Source organism: Oncorhynchus masou, chromosome 14, assembly GCF_036934945.1.
Source record: "Oncorhynchus masou masou isolate Uvic2021 chromosome 14, UVic_Omas_1.1, whole genome shotgun sequence".
Classification (NCBI taxonomy): domain Eukaryota; kingdom Metazoa; phylum Chordata; class Actinopteri; order Salmoniformes; family Salmonidae; genus Oncorhynchus; species Oncorhynchus masou.
Genome location: NC_088225.1, coordinates 31646877 through 31670428, shown reverse-complemented (window position 1 = coordinate 31670428; position 23552 = coordinate 31646877). Strand labels below are relative to the sequence as shown.

The 23552-nt window shown below is 46.0% G+C and overlaps 1 pseudogene; it reads left to right on the top strand.

The window, feature by feature from the left end:
* Positions 1-23552, top strand: part of LOC135553776 (trichohyalin-like) — a 139982-nt pseudogene that overhangs the window by 91946 nt on the left and 24484 nt on the right.

Genomic DNA, 23552 nt, shown 5'->3' with positions numbered 1-23552 from the left:
TCAGCCCGGTGTCCACACAGTACGAACCACTATAGTTTCAGCCCGGTGTCCACACAGTACGAACCACTACAGTTTCAGCCCAGTTTCCCACACAGTACGAACCACTACGGTTTCAGCCCAGTTCCCACACAGTACGAACCACTACGGTTTCAGCCCGGTGTCCACACAGTACGAACCACTATAGTTTCAGCCCGGTGTCCACACAGTACGAACCACTACAGTTTCAGCCCAGTTTCCCACACAGTACGAACCACTACGGTTTCAGCACAGTGTCCACACAGTACGAACCACTACAGTTTCAGCCCAGTTTCCCACACAGTACGAACCACTACGGTTTCAGCCCGGTGTCCACACAGTACGAACCACTACGGTTTCAGCCCGGTGTCCACACAGTATGAACCACTACGGTTTCAGCCCAGTTCCCACACAGTACGAACCACTATGGTTTCAGCCCGGTGTCCACACAGTACGAACCACTACGGTTTCAGCCCGGTGTCCACACAGTACGAACCACTACAGTTTCAGCCCGGTGTCCACACAGTACTAACCACTACTGTTTCAGCACAGTTCCCACACAGTACGAACCACTACAGATTCAGCCCGGTGTCCACACAGTACCTAACCACTACAGTTTCAGCCCAGTTTCCCACACAGTACGAACCACTACGGTTTCAGCCCGGTGTCCACAGTTTCAGCCCAGTTTCCCACACAGTACCAACCACTACAGTTTCAGCCCAGTCTCCACACAGTACGAACCACTACGGTTTCAGCCCGGTGTCCACACAGTACGAACCACTACGGTTTCAGCCCAGTTCCCACACAGTACGAACCACTATAGTTTCAGCCCGGTGTCCACACAGTACGAACCACTACGGTTTCAGGGGAACCTCAACAATGTGCTGCTGTGATGTCATAACAACACGTAACAACTTTTCTGATGGAGTTGTAGGGATAAGTTGGAACAATACATATTTTGATTGATTTATATATTTGATTTAAGTGCCATACATCTACCCCTGCCCATCCCACATAGGCTTACAAGACTACTATTTCCTGGAGCAGTAACAGTCATCGGTTACCTCTTCAAACATTTGTGGTACTCAAGTTGGAATTTGGACAGCCATCCTCAGAATCAGTCCTCTGTCAACCATCACCTTGTTATTTCAAAGTACATACATTTGCTAATTGCTGTCTGCTTTAAGTGGAAGTCTAGTCTCGCTAGAGTTGGGATGACAGGGGGGAAGGAGGAGGTGAGGGTCAGGTTCAACTGTACGGTCATTAGTCATTCAAATGCTCTTATTTTTTTCAGTTTGGGGATTGCAAATTTCTACCTGGTTGAATAATTTGTCTTCAAGGACTCTCAATTGATAACTGAGTCAGGTTCCCATCAGTCAGACACACAAGCTGTTCCCATAAGAAAGAGAAAGAAGAGAGAGAGAGAGAGAGAGAGAGAGAGAGAGAGAGAGAGAGAGAGAGAGAGAGACTGATAAGGAGACAGTGGGAAACCCAACAGGAGAACCCAGGTAATCAGATTTGGAGCGTGCATGCTGGATCCTGCTTCCTGAGTGTTTTGTCAGATTGTGATCAGTACAAAAACACATCCAAGCAATTGCAAATAGGAAAGTGGAGAATTTCCCAATGTGCTTTCCCCATCGCAGGAGCGGCTCCACAGTGGCTCCTTGCAAGCAAAGCCCAGACAAGGTTTTGCCTACCTAATGTCTGGGTATGTTCCAGGAGAGCAATATGAAGAACTGTACACAGCAGTGACAGCCCTGGTAATATCCCTTCCATGGAAATAGAATCCACGGATTCTATTTTCTTGATCCCTCCATTGTACATACTGTACTTTTAATACATGACAAGGCATGCGTTTTTTGGAGGAAAAGCGTCAATCATTCACTCGTAGTAACAGCCCTCAGACACAAAGGTGCCAATTGTTTCTTTAACGCTCTCAACGCCTGGTTTATTTATCTTTTTTTCACAGAGCGGCAAAAAAAGAAAGCTTCCTGTATCAAAGGTGTTATCTTCCTGTCTCGCACAAACAGTCCCTTGTCTCACAATTTACCTGTCCTGGAGCCGTGAGGGCTGTTGTTCCCCTTCGCAGTTCAGATGGAGGACATGCTTACATAAACGTTGTCTTGACGATTTTCAACCACTTGAGAATAAGGTAGTTTGTCATATTATGGGATGTTCCAGGCAGTGATATAGTGGTTAAAACACGTGTGGGTACACTATGATCACAATGATCTTAGTGATGTGGTTGTGCCCCCCTCATCTTGAACATATTCAACAACTTGAGAAAGTAGTATTATGGGATGTCCCAGGCAGCATCAGCAGAGGTGAGGTGATAGACAAATTCATTGTGACAGGAGGTTTCTTCAATGATATCAACATGTTCATGCCATCTTGAGTTTCAGAAGGTCTTCCAAGGGTTTGCGATTCAGGTATTTGGGTACACAAGAAGGGCTGTGATTGGACCATCACTTCTCTTCACCATGTGCTCTGTGAGTATTGCAGAGCGCTGTGAAAGTAGTGTCTTGTGTTCGGTGTGTTTGTAATGCTACCCTGCTCCCTGCAGTACCCAGCTCCCTGCAGTCCACAGTTGAATGTTTCCACTGTTACCAGGCATGATATTACAGGACCAGGGCCAGACGCAAGTCCTACCCAGCTCCCTGCAGTCCACAGTTTAATGTTTCCACTGTTACCAGGTATGATATTACAGGACCAGGGCCAGACACAAGTCCTACCCAGCTCCCTGCAGTCCACAGTTGAATGTTTCCACTGTTACCAGGCATGATATTACAAGACCAGGGCCAGACACAAGTCCTACCCAGCTCCCTGCAGTCCACAGTTTAATGTTTCCACTGTTACCAGGCATGATATTACAAGACCAGGGCCAGACACAAGTCCTACCCAGCTCCCTGCAGTCCACAGTTGAATGTTTCCACTGTTACCAGGCATGATATTACAAGACCAGGGCCAGACGCAAGTCCTACCCAGCTCCCTGCAGTCCACAGTTGAATGTTTCCACTGTTACTAGGCATGATATTACAGGACCAGGGCCAGACGCAAGTCCTACCCAGCTCCCTGCAGTCCACAGTTTAATGTTTCCACTGTTACCAGGCATGATATTACAAGACCAGGGCCAGACACAAGTCCTACCCAGCTCCCTGCAGTCCACAGTTTAATGTTTCCACTGTTACCAGGTATGATACTGTAAGCACATTCTTCTACAAAATTTGCCTCACAATAGGTTTGTGGCACCTTAATTGGGGAGGAAGGTCATGTGTTAATGGCTGGAGCAGAATTAGTGGATTGGTATCAAATACATCAAACACATGGTTTCCATGTGTTTGATGCCTTTCCGTTTGCTCCGTTCAGTCCATTATGATGAGCCGTCCTCCTCGGCAGCCTCCTGTGATTCACCTATACCTGGTCATATCAGTTTCTAATAAAAGTAAACTAATAAATATTTGTGTCGCAAGGTTACCATAAAGTACATCTGAAGAAAAGCAGTAGTCTTTCCCGTACTGGTATATCTCCCCGTCTCCAAAGAGGGAGGTTGTGTGTGTGTATGTGTGTGTGGTGTTTCCAGGCCAGAGTGGGTGTCCTGCCTGGTGCTGGGCACCTCATCCTGCTGATACCTGCCATGTCTGGGTGTCTGGGGCCTAAGGGGACTGAAGTAATGAGAGGTGTTTCGTTACTCACTGCTCAGACTCGTTAGGCCTGTCACCTCGCAAGCACTCTTCATTCTGTCATCAGTTCTATGTCTGATTAATATTTATACGCTTGGTGTGTGTGTGTGCGTGTGTGTGTGTGTGTGTGGGTGTGTGTGTGTGTGTGTGTGTGCGTGCGTGCGTGTGTGTGTGCGCGTGCGTGTGTGTGTGTGTGCGTGTGTATGTGTGTGTGCATGCGTGCGTGTGTGCGTGTGTGAGACAGAAAGTGTGAGAGTATGTGTGTGTGTGTGTGAGACAGAAGGTGTGAGAGTATGTGTGGGAGCATGTGTCTTGATGTGTTTTGGCGCCTATGTGTGTACTGGCAGCGTACAGAGCATACTGCTCATTGTCCATGAGTATTTTGACAGTTGTACCTCGTTAACAGATTGGATCCAGCGTTGTTTCCAACGCTCCACTCACTGTTTGAAATGTAACAGTTTCATTGTGCATTACTTGAAAAGCGTCTTACTAAATTCCCAATGAATCTGTCATCGGTTTCAATCTTTCCAATGTTACCAGCTACTTTACAAGCACACGTTAAAATGAAGGGTGACAATGAAGCGTAGGACAAGAGAATGGGATCAAAGCATCTTGGCTGGGATCTCTACTTTTACATTTTTATTGTAATATCCTCCTCGTAAAGTACATTGGTGATCATTTCACACCAGTGGAACATTATTCATAACTCCAACGTTATCCAACTCAATGACACATCCGTACGCTCCCCATGCAGGAGTCTCCATTGTGATCTATTCATAACTCCAACATTATCCAACTCAGCACATCCTGTGGCCTACATGCAGGGAGTCTCCATTGTGATCTATTCATAACTCCAATGTTATCCAACTCAATGACACAGTAGTCTGCAGGGAGTCTCCATTGTGATCTATTCATAACTCCAACATTATCCAACTCAATGGCACATCCGTACGTCCCCCATGCAGGAGTCTCCTGAAGGTATTCATAACTCCAACATTATCCAACTCAATGACACAGTAGCTCCCCATGCAGGGAGTCTCCATTGTGGCTATTCATAACTCCAACATTATCCAACTCAATGACACATCCGTACGCTCCCCCATGAGGGAGGTCCATTGTGATCTATTCATAAGTCCAACGTTAGTCCAGGTATTGGGCATCCGTAAGCTCCCCCATACAGGAGTCCTGTGAGGTATTGGGCAGTCCAAGTTATCCAACTCTACAGTAGTCCCCATGCAGGGAGTCTCCATTGTGATCTATTCATAACTTCAACATTATCCAAGGTATTGGGCATCCGTAAGTCCCCATGCAGGAGTCTCCATTGTGATCTATTCATAAGTCCAACGTTATCCAACTCAATGACACATCCGTACGCCTCCCCATGCAGGAGTCTCCATTGTGATCTATTCATAACTATCAGGCATTATCCAAGGTAAGCCCTACAGTAGTCTGAAGGTATTGGGCACCAAGGTAAGTCCTACAGTAGTCTGAAGGTAGGGCACCAAGGTAAGCCCTACAGTAGTCTGAAGGTATTGGGCACCAAGGTAAGCCCTACAGTAGTCTGAAGGTATTGGGCACCAAGGTAAGCCCTACAGTAGTCTGAAGGTATTGGGCACCAAGGTAAGCCCTACAGTAGTCTGAAGGTATTGGGCACCAAGGTAAGCCCTACAGTAGTCTGAAGGTATTGGGCACCAAGGTAAGCCCTACAGTAGTCTGAAGGTATTGGGCACCAAGGTAAGCCCTACAGTAGTCTGAAGGTATTGGGCACCAAGTTAAGCCCTACAGTAGTCTGAAGGTATTGGGCACCAAGGTAAGCCCTACAGTAGTCTGAAGGTATTGGGCACCAAGTTAAGCCCTACAGTAGTCTGAAGGTATTGGGCACCAAGGTAAGTCCTACAGTAGTCTGAAGGTATTGGGCACCAAGGTAAGCCCTACAGTAGCCCTACAGTAGTCTGAAGGTATTGGGCACCAAGGTAAGCCCTACAGTAGTCTGAAGGTATTGGGCACCAAGGTAAGCCCTACAGTAGTCTGAAGGTATTGGGCACCAAGGTAAGCCCTACAGTAGTCTGAAGGTATTGGGCACCAAGGTAAGCCCTACAGTAGTCTGAAGGTATTGGGCACCAAGGTAAGCCCTACAGTAGTCTGAAGGTATTGGGCACCAAGGTAAGTCCTACAGTAGTCTGAAGGTATTGGGCACCAAGGTAAGCCCTACAGTAGTCTGAAGGTATTGGGCACCAAGGTAAGCCCTACAGTAGTCTGAAGGTATTGGGCACCAAGGTAAGCCCTACAGTAGTCTGAAGGTATTGGGCACCAAGGTAAGCCCTACAGTAGTCTGAAGGTATTGGGCACCAAGGTAAGCCCTACAGTAGTCTGAAGGTATAGGGCACCAAGGTAAACCCTACAGTAGTCTGAAGGTATTGGGCACCAAGGTGCCCTACAGTAGTCTGAAGGTATTGGGCACAAGGTAAGCCCTACAGTAGTCTGAAGGTATTGGGCACCAAGGTAAGCCCTACAGTAGTCTGGAAGGTATTGGGCACCAAGGTAAGCCCTACAGTAGTCTGAAGGTATTGGGCACCAAGGTAAGTCCTACAGTAGTCTGAAGGTATTGGGCACCAAGGTAACCCTACAGTAGTCTGAAGGTATTGGGCACCAAGGTAAGCCCTACAGTAGTCTGAAGGTATTGGGCACCAAGATGTAAATGTCTACAGTAGTCTGAAGGTATTGGCACAAGGTAAGCCCTACCATCCTGTCTGAAGGTATTGGGCACCAACACAACCCTACAGTAGTCTGAAGGTATTGGGCACCAAGGTAAGCCCTACAGTAGTCTGAAGGTATTGGGCACCAAGTTAAGCCCTACAGTAGTCTGAAGGTATTGGGCACCAAGGTAAGCCCTACAGTAGTCTGAAGGTATTGGGCACCACACAGCCTTACAGTAGTTGAAGGTATTGGGCACCAACAAGCCCTACAGTAGTCTGAAGGTCATGGGCACCATATAAGCCCTACAGTAGTCTGGAAGGTATTGGGGAAGCACCGTTAAGTGCCTACAGTCAGTCTGAAGGTATTGGGCACCAAGGTAAGCCCTACAGTAGTCTGAAGGTATTAGGCACCAAGTTAAACCCTACAGTAGTCTGAAGGTTTTTTGTATGTCTGTTTCACAAATGGAACCCTATGCCTACATAGTGCACAACCTTTGGGAGTAGTCACTATATAGGGAATAGGATATCATTTGGAAGACAACCCTTGTATTTAAATTTGGTACTGTTTGTGACTTCACCTGTAGGGAGATGTAAACCGTTTAGTCACAGTTCAGAATAACATTGGACAGGTTCCTCTACCATCCTGTCATAGGGACACACACACCACACACACACACAACACACACACACACACACACACACACACACACACACACACAACACACACACACACACACACACACACATTGCCCTTATGTCACCACTAGAAGCCCGGGCTCTTCTCGTCCAACTCAGCTTTGAAATATTTGTTTTATTCCTACGTCAGTCTCTTTCTTGTTGTACTGTATCTATGCAAACAAGCCACTAATCAGAAAATCTGAGTCATGCAAAACATATAAAGAGACAGCTTGTGCCTAGTCAACTGTAGGGAGAGAGAGACCGTTTAGTGCCTAGTCAACTGTAGGGAGAGAGTGCCTAGACCGTTTAGTGCCTAGTCAACTGTAGGGAGAGAGAGACCGTTTAGTGCCTAGTCAACTGTAGGGAGAGAGAGACCGTTTAGTGCCTAGTCAACTGTAGGAGAGAGAGGAGTGAGACGGAGAGACCGTTTAGTGCCTAGTCAACTGTAGGGAGAGAGAGACCGTTTAGTGCCTAGTCAACTGTAGGGAGAGAGAGACCGTTTAGTGCCTAGTCAACTGTAGGGAGAGGAGAGTGCCTAGTCAAGACCGTTTAGTGCCTAGTCAACTGTAGGGAGAGAGAGACCGTTTAGTGCCTAGTCAACTGTAGGGAGAGAGAGACCGTTTAGTGCCTAGTCAACTGTAGGGAGAGAGAGACCGTTTAGTGCCTAGTCAACTGTAGGGAGAGAGAGACCGTTTAGTGCCTAGTCAACTGTAGGGAGAGAGAGACCGTTTAGTGCCTAGTCAACTGCAGGGAGAGAGAGACCGTTTAGTGCCTAGTCAACTGTACTGGAGGAGAGAGAGACCGTTTAGTGCCTAGTCAACTGTAGGGAGAGAGAGACCGTTTAGTGCCTAGTCAACTGTAGGGAGAGAGAGACCGTTTAGTGCCTAGTCAACTGTAGGGAGAGAGAGACCGTTTAGTGCCTAGTCAACTGTAGGGAGAGAGAGACCGTTTAGTGCCTAGTCAACTGTAGTGCCTAGGGAGAGAGAGACCGTTTAGTGCCGTTTAGTCAACTGCCTAGTCAGTAGGGAGAGGAGAGAGAGACCGTTTAGTGCCTAGTCAACTGTAGGGAGAGAGAGACCGTTTAGTGCCTAGTCAACTGTAGAGGAGAGTTTAGTGCCTCTGTAGGGGAGAGAGACCGTTTAGTGCCTAGTCAACTGTAGGGTAGAGAGAGACTGTTTCTGCCTAGTCAACTGCAGTGGAGAGAGAGACCGTTTAGTGCCTAGTCAACTGTAGGGAGAGAGAGACCGTTTAGTGCCTAGTCAACTGTAGGGAGAGAGTTTGAGACCAGCTCTCTCACAGTGCCTAGTTTCAACTGTTTCAGGGAGCTCTCTCACAGAGAAGTTTTCACAGTGGTAAGTTTGCTCACTGTTTCTACCAGCTCTCTCACAGTGGTAAGTTTGCTCACTGTTTCTACCAGCTCTCTCACAGTGGTAAGTTTGCTCACTGTTTCTACCAGCTCTCTCACAGTGGTAAGTTTGCTCACTGTTTCTACCAGCTCTCTCACAGTGGTAAGTTTGCTCACTGTTTCTACCAGCTCTCTCACAGTGGTAAGTTTGCTCACTGTTTCTACCAGCTCTCTCACAGTGGTAAGTTTGCTCACTGTTTCTACCAGCTTTCACAGTGGTAAGTTTGCTCACGGTTTCTACCAGCTCTCTCACAGGGGTAGGTTTGCTCACTGTTTCTACCACCAGCTCTCTCACAGTGGTAAGTTTGCTCACTGTTTCTACCAGCTCTCTCACAGTGGTAAGTTTGCTCACTGTTTCTACCAGCTCTCTCACAGTGGTAAGTTTGCTCACTGTTTCTACCAGCTCTCTCACAGTGGTAAGTTTGCTCACTGTTTCTACCAGCTCTCTCACAGTGGTAAGTTTGCTCACTGTTTCTACCAGCTCTCTCACAGTGGTAAGTTTGCTCACTGTTTCTACCAGCTCTCTCACAGTGGTAAGTTTGCTCACTGTTTCTAAGTTTGCTCACTGTTTCTCTCTCACAGTGGTAAAGTTTTGCTCACTGTTTCTACCAGCTCTCTCACAGTGGTAAGTTTGCTCACTGTTTCTACCAGCTCTCTCACAGTGGTAAGTTTGCTCACTGTTTCTACCAGCTCTCTCACAGCTCTCTCACAGTGGTAAGTTTGCTCACTGTTTCTACCAGCTCTCTCACAGTGGTAAGTTTGCTCACTGTTTCTACCAGCTCTCTCACAGTGGTAAGTTTGCTCACTGTTTCTACCAGCTCTCTCACAGTGGTAAGTTTGCTCACTGTTTCTACCAGCTCTCTCACAGTGGTAAGTTTGCTCACTGTTTCTACCAGCTCTCTCACAGTGGTAAGTTTGCTCACTGTTTCTACCAGCTCTCTCACAGTGGTAAGTTTGCTCACTGTTTCTACCTGCTCTCTCACAGTGGTAAGTTTGCTCACTGTTTCTACCAGCTCTCTCACAGTGGTAAGCACTGTGAGAGAGCTCTCACAGTCTCACATCACAATTAGACGTTCAACCATGTTTCTCCATGTCAAATTTTCAAAGTTGTTCCAAATGTCACATTTTGTGTTTATTAAGGTTAGGGTTAAGTTTAGGCATGAAGTCTAAATGTGTAAGCTAATGGCATTAGTTACGGGTTAAGGTTTGGAATTGGTTTAAAACAAACATTACTTTAATCACTGGATTTGAACTTGGAACCTTTGGAATCAGAGGCTTCCATCCCTCATCCCCAATGCCCTAAGAAGTACTGAAACCTACGGAAAGGTAACGGAGCTCACTGTTCCTGTAGTGTCTGGTTTCCATGTAATCTACTGACGTTCTCAGACATGGATGGAAGTTGAACAGTGACATGGATCACGGGTGCCCTGGCTGGTTACACTACAGACCATTTGCTTTTAGACAGAACCAGGAACCGGACTGTGTGGCTGTCAAGAGCATTCATCAAATACTATGAGAATGACAAACAATAGACCTACTTACTTACCCTAATGTCTCCTTTTTGTAATAGGGCTTACTAAATCTTGACTCAACATTTTGTCGGCTCTTTGAGTGTTGAAGTCCAACCAGGTGTATTGGTGGAAGTCCAGGTTCACATGGCCTCATGGTTCAACTAGGATTAAGGGATAATCCACCCTAGAAATGAAATGTGACGTGAACTTTACCTTTTTCAAACACAACATTCTTGTTGTCTGCTTTTTTTTGGTCAATTACAAAAGTCCATTTCAGAAAAGTACAACATGTCTAAAGATGACTTTTCAACATTGCGTCTCCCTCGCGTTCTCACTACTCAGAAACATGTAATACTGTAGGGCGTCCTGACTGGCCCTATTCATGACGGTGCTAGCAGCCACGTGAGTGAGTGCTAGCTAGCTACCGACCACAACATTAGGCTAGCCAAGACCAACAACACAAACAAACTATAATGCTACAAGTAAGGAGTGGAGTTATTAACAGACTATACTACACCAGTTAAAAGTCTCACCTGTGATTAAATGTTTAGCACACACATAGCTACGTGTAGCCTACTTAGACACCTGGTCCCCACTATTTCTCACTCTCCCATGATGAAGAGCCTGAAGCCACAGGGCTCTGCATTTCAAACAGTGGGTTGGGAATTTTGATCTGGTTACACGTACATTGAACAACATAACAGCTTTTCAGCATGTTTTGTTATTTCCTTTTTAAATGTTTCACGTGCTGAATACAACAGCAGGGGTACAGGGAACAATGGGAAAGAATGTGAATATCGACTCTAAGTATTGAGGATAACAAACTATGACAGGCTTGGGGCGGTAGGGTAGCCTAGTGGTTAGAGTGTTGGACTAGTCACCAAAAGGTTGCAAGTTCAAATCCCTGGGCTGACAAGGTACAAATCTTTCATTCTACCCCTGAACAGGCAGCTAACCCACTGTTCCTAGACTGTCATTGAAAAAAATAATTTATTCTTAACGGACTTTTACTAGTTAACATTTCATAACAACTACCTGCACTCCAGATCACCCAATAAGACAATGTAGACAACTGTCTACGTCTTTATGACAAAATTTACATTTTGTTCAAATGTCCTCAAAGTACACATTGTGCCATTAGAATAATATCCTTTCTTCCTTCAACTACCATGATGCAAAGCGGTTTTCTCTCTCATCTTCCTACTTGCAGGCTCGCAGGGCAACTAGACCAATAGCTTTGAGCTAGAAAGGACATCTCTACCAGGTTGAACATGTTGAGATTGTAATTTATTAAATGATAGTGCGGTTTGTTTCAGGGATTGTACAACTAGCTAACTACTTCACATGCTGACACTGACGTTGGTATTATTTTGTGTAGCTACGTTTTTTCAGCTTGCTACCTCGCTGGCCAGACAGCCTTTATAGAGAGTGCATTGCATTGTGGGTTTTGTAGTTGACTTTAGTTCTGCAGATTTCTGCAAAAATGTTCACGTTACTTCCTAACTTATTATACTGACGTTTATAAACTGTGTGGTTCGATCCCTGAATGCTGATTGGCTGAAAGCCGTGGTATATCAGACCATATACCATGGGTATGAGAAAACATTTATTTTTACTTTATGTTGGTAGCCAGTTTGTAATAGCAATAAGGCATCTCGGGGTGTGTGATATACGGCCAATATACCACAACTAAGGGCTGTGTCCTAGCACTCCTCGTTGTCGTGCGTAACAACAGCCCTTAGCCGTGTAATATAACAACAGCCCTTAGCCGTGTAATATCTGCCATATACCACAACTAGGGGCTGTGTCCTAGCACTCCGCGTTGCCGTGCATAACAACAGCCCTTAGCCGTGTAATATCTGTCATACACCACAACTAGGGGCTTTGTCCTAGCACTCCGCGTTGTGTGCGTAACAACAGCCCTTAGCCGTGTAATATCTGTCATACACCACACCCCTCGGGTCTTACTGCTTAAATAAACCACATATGTTGTTCTCACATATTTCCGTTATTTAACCATGTAAATCATAGAAAGTTGTGTTTTTTAATGGATTATTCCTTTAAGGTAATTGAGTTTGTGTCACAAATCACAACCGATTGTCACGCCCTGACCTTAGAGCTTTTTATGTCTCTATTTTGGTTTGGTCAGGGTGTGATTTGGGTGGGCATTCTATGTTCTTTTAAAATGTTTTTGTATTTCTTTGTTTTGGCCGGGTATGGTTCTCAATCAGGGACAGCTGTGTCTATCGTTATCTCTGATTGGGAAGCTTCGGTAGGTAGCTTTTTCCCACATGGTGTTTGGTGTTTGTGGGTAGTTATTTTCTGTTTCGTGTTTTCTGCACCTGACAGGACTGTTATTTAACCATTAAATTTGGTCCGATTATTCCTCTTCGGATGACGACACCCGTTACACCTATTCTCTATACAGTGCACTTTTTACCCCTCTTTCTCTCCAATGTCATGGTATCTAAATGACATTTACAGTCTTGTCTCATCACTGTAACTCCCGTACGGACTCGTGAGAGGCGAAGGTCGAGAGCCGCACGTCCCCCGAAACACAACCCAACCAAGCTGAACTGCTTCTTGATTAACCCGGAAGCCAGCCACGCCAATGTGTCAGAGGGAACACCATACATCTGGCAACCATGTCAGCGTGCACTGCGCACGGCTCGCCACAGGAGTCGCTGGTGCGCGATGGGACAAGGATATCCCTGCCAGCCAAACCCTCCCCTAACCTGGACGACGATGAGCCAATTGTGCGCTGCCCCATGGGTCTCCCGGTTAAGGCCGGCTGCGACAGAGCCTGGACTCATACACAGAATTTCTAGTGGCACAGCTATCACTGCGATGCAGTGCCCAAAACCGCTGCGTCACTCGGGAGGCCTGCACTTCTTCTGACCAGGGCCCAAGGAATAGGGGGACATTTGGGATGCAGACAAATGTGCTAGACAGAAGGTCAATGTCCAGGATATTATGGTACGTATTGTGTCTATACAGATAAGGTTTAGCTTTGATCAGATGTTCACGTTTAGAGAGTATTATATTGAATGTGTTTAGAGATCACTGTGTAGTGTAAAGGGTCATGTGTACTGGGGCACACCGTAGCAAAACTCTGTAACTCGAGCATGTATACGTGCAACAGGAAACAGACAGAGGCTTGAAACCTGAGGCTGCTCTACCTGCTGCTTCTAGCTCTCTGAGAGAGAGAGAGAGAGAGAGAGAGAGAGAGAGAGAGAGAGAGAGAGAGAGAGAGGAGGGTGCCAAGGAAAGCCTGTAAGGACAGAGGGAGTGGGGGAGAGAGGGTGGGCCAGAGATGGAAGGATAAAAAGAGATAGAGAGAGGGGGGAGAGAGGGAGATCACGAGGTGGAGAGAAGAGGAGGGTGAGAAAGAGAGAGATGGGTTTAGGGAGGGGAAAAGAGAGGTGTAGAGACAATCACAGATAGATAAAGAAAGAGTCAGACAGAAAGAGCGGTAGAGAGAGGGAGGGAGGGAGGGAAAGAGAGACAGAGAGAGTGATCTTAAACTGAGGGGTTGAATTCTCCTCTGACATAGGCCTGTCAGCACTCCCAGCAGTCACCTCAGAGCTCTGTCATCCCCATGGCGACGACGGAATGTTTTCTTTAATAATAGGCAACTTGGAACCCTGCGAGTGTCCCCGCACACAGATATTCTTACTCATGCTGTACCAACACCTGTCAAAAGAAGTGCTGCCCTCAGATCTTGAAGAGGAAGACTGCTACTGCTAGGAAATCCTTAGGCTGGGTGTACACACACACAACTGCACACTCCCGCGAGCACACACACACACACACAAAAACCTTTGTACACACACACACACACTCACTCATACACACACACACACACACACACACACAAAAACCTTTGTACACACACACACACACACACTCACTCATACACACACACACACACACACACACACAAAAACCTTTGTACACACACACACACACTCACTCACACACACACACACACACACACACACACACACACACACACACACACACACACACACACACACACACACACACACACACACACACACACACACACACACACACACACACACACACACACACACACACACACACACGCACACACACGCACACACACACACACCCTGACAGATCGGAAGACTTAATTCCCCAAAAAGAAGCCTGAAGCAAAGTAAAGTTTGACAACAAATCTATCTCTCTGACAAAACAGCTGACATCTGGACTTAGGAACTCAGGGGAAGAATGTGAAAGAAACAAATTAGAGGTTATTGTTCATAGAGGGATGTTAGGACTGGGAGAGATTGTAGGGGCCAGTATGTGATGTAATCTATCTCCACTGTCTGATGATATCTGACCTCTGAGTGTCTCTGCACTGTGTGAATGTGGAGGAGGAAGGAGGTGCTTTGGTTCTGTCTCGTTGACGTTCCGCGATTACAGAAGAGCGAGGCTGGCTTGTTGACAACATGGGCAGGGACGGAGGAAGCTTGGAGGAGGCACGAGGAGGACCAGACGAGGCCTCAAGGAGCTTGATCTTTGTCCCCTACCCTGTTATTTTGACATATGGAGATATTGAAAACCACTCTCTTTTCTGATACGTATGGTTTAACTCTGACTTGAATATTATTGTGAGACCCTGGAGGCAATGCCATGATCTGTATAGGGATGATGAGATATCAATTTCATTCAAAGTCATCTTCCCAATTCTCCTTGAAATTAACCAGGCCTACACCACATCATGATAATCATTGTGTGAAATGTACTGTACCAGAGCACCACAATAGCCCTTGCAGCATTTTCCCAGAATCGTATAATTATAATGTCTATTCACATGTCATTGTGGCTTAATTCCTCTTAATAAAGACCAAGTACAGAATGTGCTCATTAAAACAGTAATGGATACGAGGCGTTGTATCTCCAGTTCCTTAATACTATTGTTAACAATGGGAGAGACACCGTATCCCAGAGTGCTTGGCAGCGCTAACGCTAGCTAGCTGGGGCTAGTCTGGCTCTGCGGTCTGTGTCTTTGTCACTCACCTGGTTGGCTGGTGGGAAGAAAATGGCTGACAATTGGACGAGGGCTGGGGCAGCATCCTGGCAAGCAGGTACAGTAGGACAGGTGATACCATAGGAATCTCTGAGGATCTGGGAAATTAAGGCCAATTGTTTTGTTGTGCATATTACTGTGAGAGTTTCTCCGGTGGGAAAGAGATCATGTTTTCTTTCTGCTTGGTAAATGACAGAGATCACTCTGTCACTATTTTACACAGGCAGTAGGTAGCCTAGCGATTAGAGCATTTGACCAGTAACTAAAACGTCGCTAGTTTGACTCCCGAGCCGAGAATGGGGAGAAAAAAATCTGTTGATGTGCCCATGTGCCCATGGAGAGATTTCCAATCAAAACATGCATTTTAATACACACTTGTACATGTCTGAAATAGGACAAATATAAGCACCCACCAAACTATTGTTATAGTGTGTTACCAAAGTGACCAGTGTCCCCATTGGTGACATGTTCCTAATATGTCATTACAAGGTTAAATGCCATTAAAGAGACTATGTTGTCTAATTGAACTTCTTTTTAATGACATATCCAAACTGTCCTAACGTTTTCCCTGGTCTGCTCCTGCAGGTCCCATGACATACTGTATACGGTAATGGATGGCCCATGAGGATGTGAATCCATCCCACTGCACTATTTGCAGAGAGGGGTGACTTGACAGAGAAATCAATGCTGCCTGCATCACTAATACCAGAAATTCAATACTGCATACTTACTTACCTACATGCCACGGTAACTATTGACTTATCTTGCCAAAACTATCGTAGGGTGAAAACACATAATTCTGAAAACTTCACAGAGATTGTCACCAAAGTGTAGGAATAGAGATGTTTTTGTTATGGCAGTAATGTCCAAAGATTATATTTTTCTTATTGTATTTCTCTGACTGTGGGTGTAGCTTTGTGTTTTACCCACATTCTCACATTCTGTTTGACAGGGTGGTGTAGGGTGAAGCTGTCCCTAGACGCTGATCTTGGGTCAGTTTAGCATTTTCCACACTATTGGTTAAAGGTAGGATTATGGGAGGGAAAGCTGATCTTATATCTGCACCAGGGGAGGCTGGTGGAGGAGCTATAGGAAGGCTCATTGTAATGGCTGGAATGGAATAAATGGAACGGTATCAAACACATATATGGAAACCACATGTTTGACTCTGTTCCATTAATTCCATTGGACCAGGATCTGGAGTAAACTTCAGAGAGCAGGACAGGACAGTGGGGAAGAGACATGAGACATATAAAAGTCACCTGATTAAAAAAAATGTTAGATTGTGTAGAGAGAGAGAGAGAGAGAGAGAGGGGAGAGAAGAGAAAAAGACAGAGAGGAGGGAGGGAGAGGAGAGATGGGAAAGAGAGAGGAGAGAGGGAGGTGAGAGAGGAGAGAGAGGAGAGAAGAGAGAGAGAGAGAGAGACAGAGGAAAGAGTGGAGGGAGAGAGAGAGAGAGTAGAGGGGAGAGAGAGAGAGAGAGAGAGTGGAGAGAGAGAGAGAGAGAGAGGTGGAGAGAGAGACAGTGGGGGAGAGAGAGAGAGGTGAGAGAGAGAGAGAGAGAGCGAGGAGGTGGGAGAGACAGGGAGAGGGGGAGGTAGAGAGAGAGGAGGGAGAGACAGAAGAGGGGGGTGGAGACAGATAAAGAGTGGAGGGAGGGAGGGAGGGAATCACCTAGAATTGGTCCCTGACTGTAAATCTCTGTATTTTTATTTTATTTGTTATTTTAAGCTTGTTGAGAACAAGTTGTCATTAACAACTGCGACCTGGCCAAGATAAAGCAAAGCAGAGCGACACAAACAACAACACAGAGTTACACATGGAATAAACAAGCGTACATTCAATAACACAATAGAAAATAAAAAAAGTCTATATACAGTGTGTTCAAATGGCGTGAGGAGGTAGGCAATAAATAGGCCATAGTAGCGAAGTAATTACAGTTTAGCAAATTAACACTGGAGTGATAGATGAGCAGATGATGATAAGCAGATGATGGAGTGTAAGTAGTGATACTGGTGTGCAAAAGAACAGAAATGTAAATAAAACAGTATGGGGATGAGGTAGGTAGATCGGGTGGGCTATTTACAGATGGGCTATGTACGGCTGCAGCGATCAGTTAGCTGCTCAGATGTTTAAAGTTAGTGAGGGAAATATAAGTCTCCAGCTCCAGTAATTCTTGCAATTCGTTCCAGTCATTGGCAACAGAGAACTAGAAGGAAAGACGGCCAAAGTAGGAGTTGGCTTTGGGGATGACCAGTGAGATATACCTGCTGGAGCGCGTGCTACAGGTGGGTGTTGTTATCGTGACCAGTGAGCTGAGATAAGGCGGAGCTTTACCTAGCATAGACTTGTAGATGAACTGGAGCCAGTGGGTCTGGCGACTAATATGTAGCGAGGGCCAGCCGACTAGAGCCTACAGGTTGCAGTGGTGGGTGGTTTAAGGGGCTTTGGTGACAAAACGGATGGCACTGTGATAGACTGCATCCAGTTTGCTTAGTAGATTATTGGAAGATATTTTGTAAATGAGGATAGTTGATAGTTGAGGATTGTTAGGATAATCAATTTTATGAGGGTATGTTTGGAGGCGTGAGTGAAGGAGGCTTTTTTTTATTATAATTTTTTTTTTACCTTTATTTTACTAGGCAAGTCAGTTAAGAACAAATTCTTATTTTCAATGACGGCCTAGGAACAGTGGGTTAACTGCCTGTTCAGGGGCAGAACGACAGATTTGTACCTTGTCAGCTCAGGGGTTTGAACTTGCAACTTTCCGGGTACTAGTCAAACGCTCTAACCACTAGGCTACCCTGCCTCCCCAAAATAGGAAGCCAATTCTAGATTTCCTTTTGGATTGGAGATGTTTAATATGAGTCTGGAAGGAGAGTTTACTGTCTAACCAGACACCTAGGTATTTGTAGTTGTCCACATATTCTAAGTCAGAACCGTCCAGAGTAGTGATGCTAGTCGGGCGGGCGGGTGGGGTGCAGACAGAATCTGGGCCTGGGTCTCTGTTCACAAACACACCACACAGAGAGAGAGAGAGAGAGAGAGAGAGAGTGCACTTTACATCTGTGTGTCTGTGTGTTTCTGTTTGTCCACACAGTGAAAGTGATAGAAACTCCCAAAGCAGCAGAAGGCCAACAGCAGGTCCATCCTCTCCATGAATAGTTAGCATACAGACCTTATAGCCTCATTATGTGTCTTCCATTGACTATTGATGGTCAGCAATCAGGCAACAGGGCCTGTAGTAAGTAAGCAGGCAGGCAGGTAGGCAGGCAGGCAACAGGGCCTGTAGTAGTAACTTAGGCAAGAAGGGCCTGTAGTAAGTCAGGGTCAGGCAGCAGGGCCTGTAGTAAATTAGCAAGCAGGCATGCAGGCAGCAGGGTCTGTAGTAAGTTAGAAAGCAGGCAGCAGGGCCTGTAGTAAGTTAGAAAGCAGGCAGGCAGCAGGGCCTGTAGTAAGTTAGCAAGCAGGCAGTCAGGCAGCAGGGCCTGTAGTAAATTAGCAAGCAGGCAGGCAGGCAGCAGGGTCTGTAGTAAGTTAGAAAGCAGGCAGCAGGGCCTGTAGTAAGTTAGAAAGCAGGCAGCAGAGCCTGTAGTAAGTTAGAAAGCAGGAAGCAGGGCCTGTAGTAAGTTAGAAAGCAGGCAGGCAGGCAGCAGGGCCTGTAGTAAGTTAACAAGCAGGCAGCAGGGCCTGTAGTAAGTTGTTAGCAGGCTGGCAGGCAACAGGGCCTGTAGTAAGTTAGAAAGCAGGCAGGCAGGCAGCAGGGCCTGTAGTAAGTTAGAAAGCAGGCAGGCAGGCAACAGGGCCTGTAGTATGTTAGAAAGCAGGCAGGCAACAGGGCCTGTAGTAAGTTAGCAAGCAGATAGCAGGGTTTGTAGTAAGTTAGCAGGCAGGCAGCAGGGCCTGTAGTAAGTTAACAAGCAGATAGCAGGGTTTGTACTAAGTTAGCAGTCAGGCAGCAGGGCCTGTAGTAAGTTGTTAGGAGGCAGCAGGGCCTGTAGTAAGTTGTTAGCAGGCTGGCAGGCAACAGGGCCTGTAGTAAGTTAACAAGCAGATAGCAGGGTTTGTACTAAGGCAGGCAGGCAGCAGGGCCTGTAGAAAGTTAACAAGCAGATAGCAGGTTTGCAGGCAGGCAACAGGGCCTGTAGTAAGTTAGCAAGCAGGCAGGCAACAGGGCCTGTAGTAAGTTAAGTTAGCAGGCAGGCAGGCAGGCAACAGGGCCTGTAGTAAGTTGTTAACAGGCTGGCAGGCAACAGGGCCTGTAGTAAGTTGGAAAGCAGGCAGGCAGCAGGGCCTTCAGTAAGTTAGCAGGCAGAAAGGCAGCAATGCCTGTAGTAAGTTATCAAGCACTAGGCAGTAGGATCTGTAGTAAGTTATCAGGCAGAATGGCAGTAGGGCCTGTAGTAAGATAGCAGGCAGAAAGGCAGTAGGGCCTGTAGCAAGTTAGCAGGCAGAAAGGCAGTAGGGCCTGTAGTAAGATAGCAGGCAGAAAGGCAGTAGGGCCTGTAGTAAAATAGCAGGCAGAAAGGCAGTAGGGCCTGTAGTAAGTTAGCAGGCAGAAAGGCAGTAGGGCCTGTAGTAAGTTATCAGGCAGAAAGGCAGCAGGGCCTGTAGTAAGATAGCAGGCAGAAAGGCAGTAGGGCCTGTAGTAAGTTATCAGGCAGAAAGGCAGTAGGGCCTGTAGTAAGTTAGCAGGCAGAAAGGCAGTAGGGCCTGTAGTAATATACCAGGCAGAAAGGCAGCAGGGCCTGTAGTACGTTAGTACTGTACTGTATGTGAGTAATGACGGCAGGCCCTCTCAGGGAGTAAGCATTACCTCTAGAATCCATGCAGTTTGTCATCATTTGAGGCAGAGCTCAGGACTGATCCTGTACTTGCCCCAAGTCCATCTAACAAAGACCAGACCATCCCAGTTAATCTGATTCAAAGCAATTTGTTCAATTATATGGAGGCTGGAAAGTGGAAACTGATCTCCAACTTGAGACTTGGGTTCCATTGCATCCAGGAATAATGCTATTGGAAAGTTAGCTTTGGTTCTGGCAGAGTGGTGCAGGATTTCTGCTGCTGCTGCACTCACATTGGTTGAAGTTTTTCTGTAACTGTGAGCAAGAATGAATAAAGTGAAAGTCATGAAGGACTGTTTGCGTAGATATCGATGCAATGTGTCCTTTGAGAGAGAGCGAGAGATAGAGAGAGAGAGAGAGAGAGAGAGAGAGAGAGAGAGCAAGAGAGAAAGAGAGAGAGAGAGAGAGAGAGAGAGCAAGAGAGAGAGAGAGAGAGAGAACACGTGGGTCGGGGGACGTAGATGACATAAGGGTGTTGTAGGGTGTCTTAAGGATCCAGGGGCCTCCCCAGATGGTTTGTGTTTCCGTGGAGCCCTGCAGAGCGTGCCTGGGCAGAAAACAGGTACATCTGCCAACCGTAGTCATTGACGACAGCCAGGGCGGTTGCAGAGAAATGTATAATGTTCACACATGCAGCGACTGTAACCAGTATCCAAGAACACCAATTAGGCCCATTTTAGATATTGTAGTCGAGACAAAGAGAGTTATTTTCCATCTGTTTCGTGTCCATTTCCCTTTTTCTCTCCATGAAAGTAATAAAAAGCGAAAAATGGTTGTATTTAGTGATTGGATTTGGAATCATCTCAACTTGGGTCTTCAGCGGTGCAGAGTGTACTGTACAACAAGGTGTTACAACAGGAAGGAGGGGTTTCCCCTATTGTTACATCCTTTAACCACATGATTTGATTCAATATCCTAATGCTGTTGGACATATTATATTTCACAGGAACATGTTTGTCATTTAGCAGAAGCTCTTATCCAGAATGACTCATTCATCTTAAGATAGTTGAGACAACCACACATCACAGTCATAGTAAACACATTTTTACTCGATATAGAAGTTATCAACTTTTTTATGGTGGGAAGAAGACTGAGATGTCTTATTTAAAATATTGTTATACTGTTACTGAATTAATTTCACTCAGCATTTGACGTCATCAGGATATTGAACAAGACACTCTTAGATCCTCTGGTTCACATTGCCAGTGACTCAAATCCAATTTTTTGTTGCATATCTGGTTCAAATATTTTCTTTTTCCTGCAGTCTGAACAGCCAAAAGACACATCGTATCGGATGCTTCAAACCTCGTAGGATACAAATCTGATTCCTGGCCATGCGACTTGTGTCTGAACGGTCAAATCAGATTTTATACTGTTATTTGACATATCTTGTTGCTTGCCAGCTGCTATGTTTACAGTTTGACAAGAACATGATGTGGTAGCTAACTAGCTTGTTAATTGTTGGCAATCAATTAGTGAACGTGATAGAAAGCCAAATAGCAACATAGCCATCTCGTTGACTGCTGTGGCTAGCCAAAAAGGACTAGTTGTGAAAGTTGGATCAACTTATTCTTTGAGACTTTATAGGTGTTCTTACACTAGGATTTTGAACATTCAAAGCAACTGGGAAATGTCCGTAGCAGACATTGTTGTCACCTTAGCTTGAAACAATACTTCTGAATGATAGGAAGCAGGAGCACCACCACCAATCAGCCGACACACCTGCCATTACTATGACAACTAGTGTAGCCATGTCAGCAAATGACTGCTGTCTCAAACCACACAAATCCGATTTGGTCATTTGTAAATTGCTGTTTGGACAGTATCCAAAATAAAACTGATTTGAGCTTTAAGGCCTGCAGTGTGAACAAGGATTTTGACTCTTGAAATCATGTTGGGAATTCCCTGTTATTCCCCTTGTATTCTCCTATTAGTTCAGCACAGTAGAAGAAGTGATGCGTGTCAGAGATGAAATGTCAGCACGACGTCACAATGATTTCAGCACAAAGTCACGTTTCCACTTCGAGGGTTCAATGACCTTCTTCTGTGTGATCATGGAGAGCACACTCCATGAGACTGCATAGTGTGACATCACTGTCAACGCTGGGACAGAGTGCGGTGGTGACAGATGTTAACAGGGCTGATCACTAACTACAGTAACTGTCTCAGTCTTCCCTGTCTGGGGAGGATGTTAACAGGGCTGATCACTAACTACAGTAACTGTGTCTTCAGTCTTCCCTGTCTGTCTCATGGGGAGGATGTTAACAGGGCTGATCACTAACTACAGTAACTGTGTCTTCAGTCTTCCCTGTCTGTCTCATGGGGAGGATGTTAACAGGGCTGATCACTAACTACAGTAACTGTGTCTTCAGTCTTCCCTGTCTGTCTCATGGGGAGGATGTTAACAGGGCTGATCACTAACTACAGTAACTGTGTCTTCAGTCTTCCCTGTCTGTCTCATGGGGAGGATGTTAACAGGGCTGATCACTAACTACAGTAACTGTGTCTTCAGTCTTCCCTGTCTGTCTCATGGGGAGGATGTTAACAGGGCTGATCACTAACTACAGGGTAACTGTGTCTTCAGTCTTCCCTGTCTGTCTCATGGGGAGGATGTTAACAGGGCTGATCACTAACTACAGTAACTGTGTCTTCAGTCTTCCCTGTCTGTCTAATGGGGAGGATGTTAACAGGGCTGATCAGTAAGTCTTCCCTGTCTGTATGGGGAGAGATCACTAACTACAGTAAAAGTCCCCTGTCTGTCTAAAGGAAAAGCAAAGCTAAAAAGGTTTGTTTTAAGATATTTTAAACATGTCCACAGTTTGAGTCTTCCCCCTAATCATGTTCTCTGGCAGGCTATTCCAGAGGCTGATCACTAACTACAGTAACTGTGTCTTCAGTCTTCCCTAGTAGTCTTCCCTGTCTGCATGGGGGGATGTTAACAGGGCTGATCACTAACTACAGTAACTGTTCTTCAGTCTTCCCCTGTCTGGCTCAGTCTTCCCTGTCTGTCTAATGGGGAGGATGTTAACAGGGCTGGGCATAGGATGTTAACTACAGTAACTGTGTCTTCAGGCTGGGGACAGTAACTGTGTCTTCAGTATGTTCTCTGGCAGGCTATTAACAGGGCTGATCACTAACTACAGTAACTGTGTCTTCAGGCTGGGGGCATAGTAATGTTAACAGGGCTGCCCTAACTACAGTCTTCCCTGTCTGCTGGGAGGATGTTAACAGGGCTGATAGTAACTACATTAACTGTGTCTTGGTCCCCTGTCATGTCTCTGGGGAGGGGGAGGATGTTAACAGGGCTGATCACATAGTAACTACTGTCTGCATGGGGAGGATGTTAACAGGGCTGATCACTAACTCCATTCCTCTTGGTCCCCTTCCCTGTCTGTCTCATGGGAGGATGTTAACAGGGCTGATCACTAACTACAGTAACTGTGTCTTCAGTCTTCCCTGTAACTACAGGCTGGGGGGTACAGTAACTGTGTCTTCAGTCTTCCCTGTCTGTCTAATCAGTTCTGGGATGTTAACGGGGCTCCAGAGGCTAAAAAGCCCCCAAAGGAAAAGGCATAGTAACTACATGTCCACAGTTTGGCTGGGGGCTATTCCAGAGGCTGGGGGTAACTACAGGCTGGGGGCATATAGGCTGGGGGCATAGTAACTA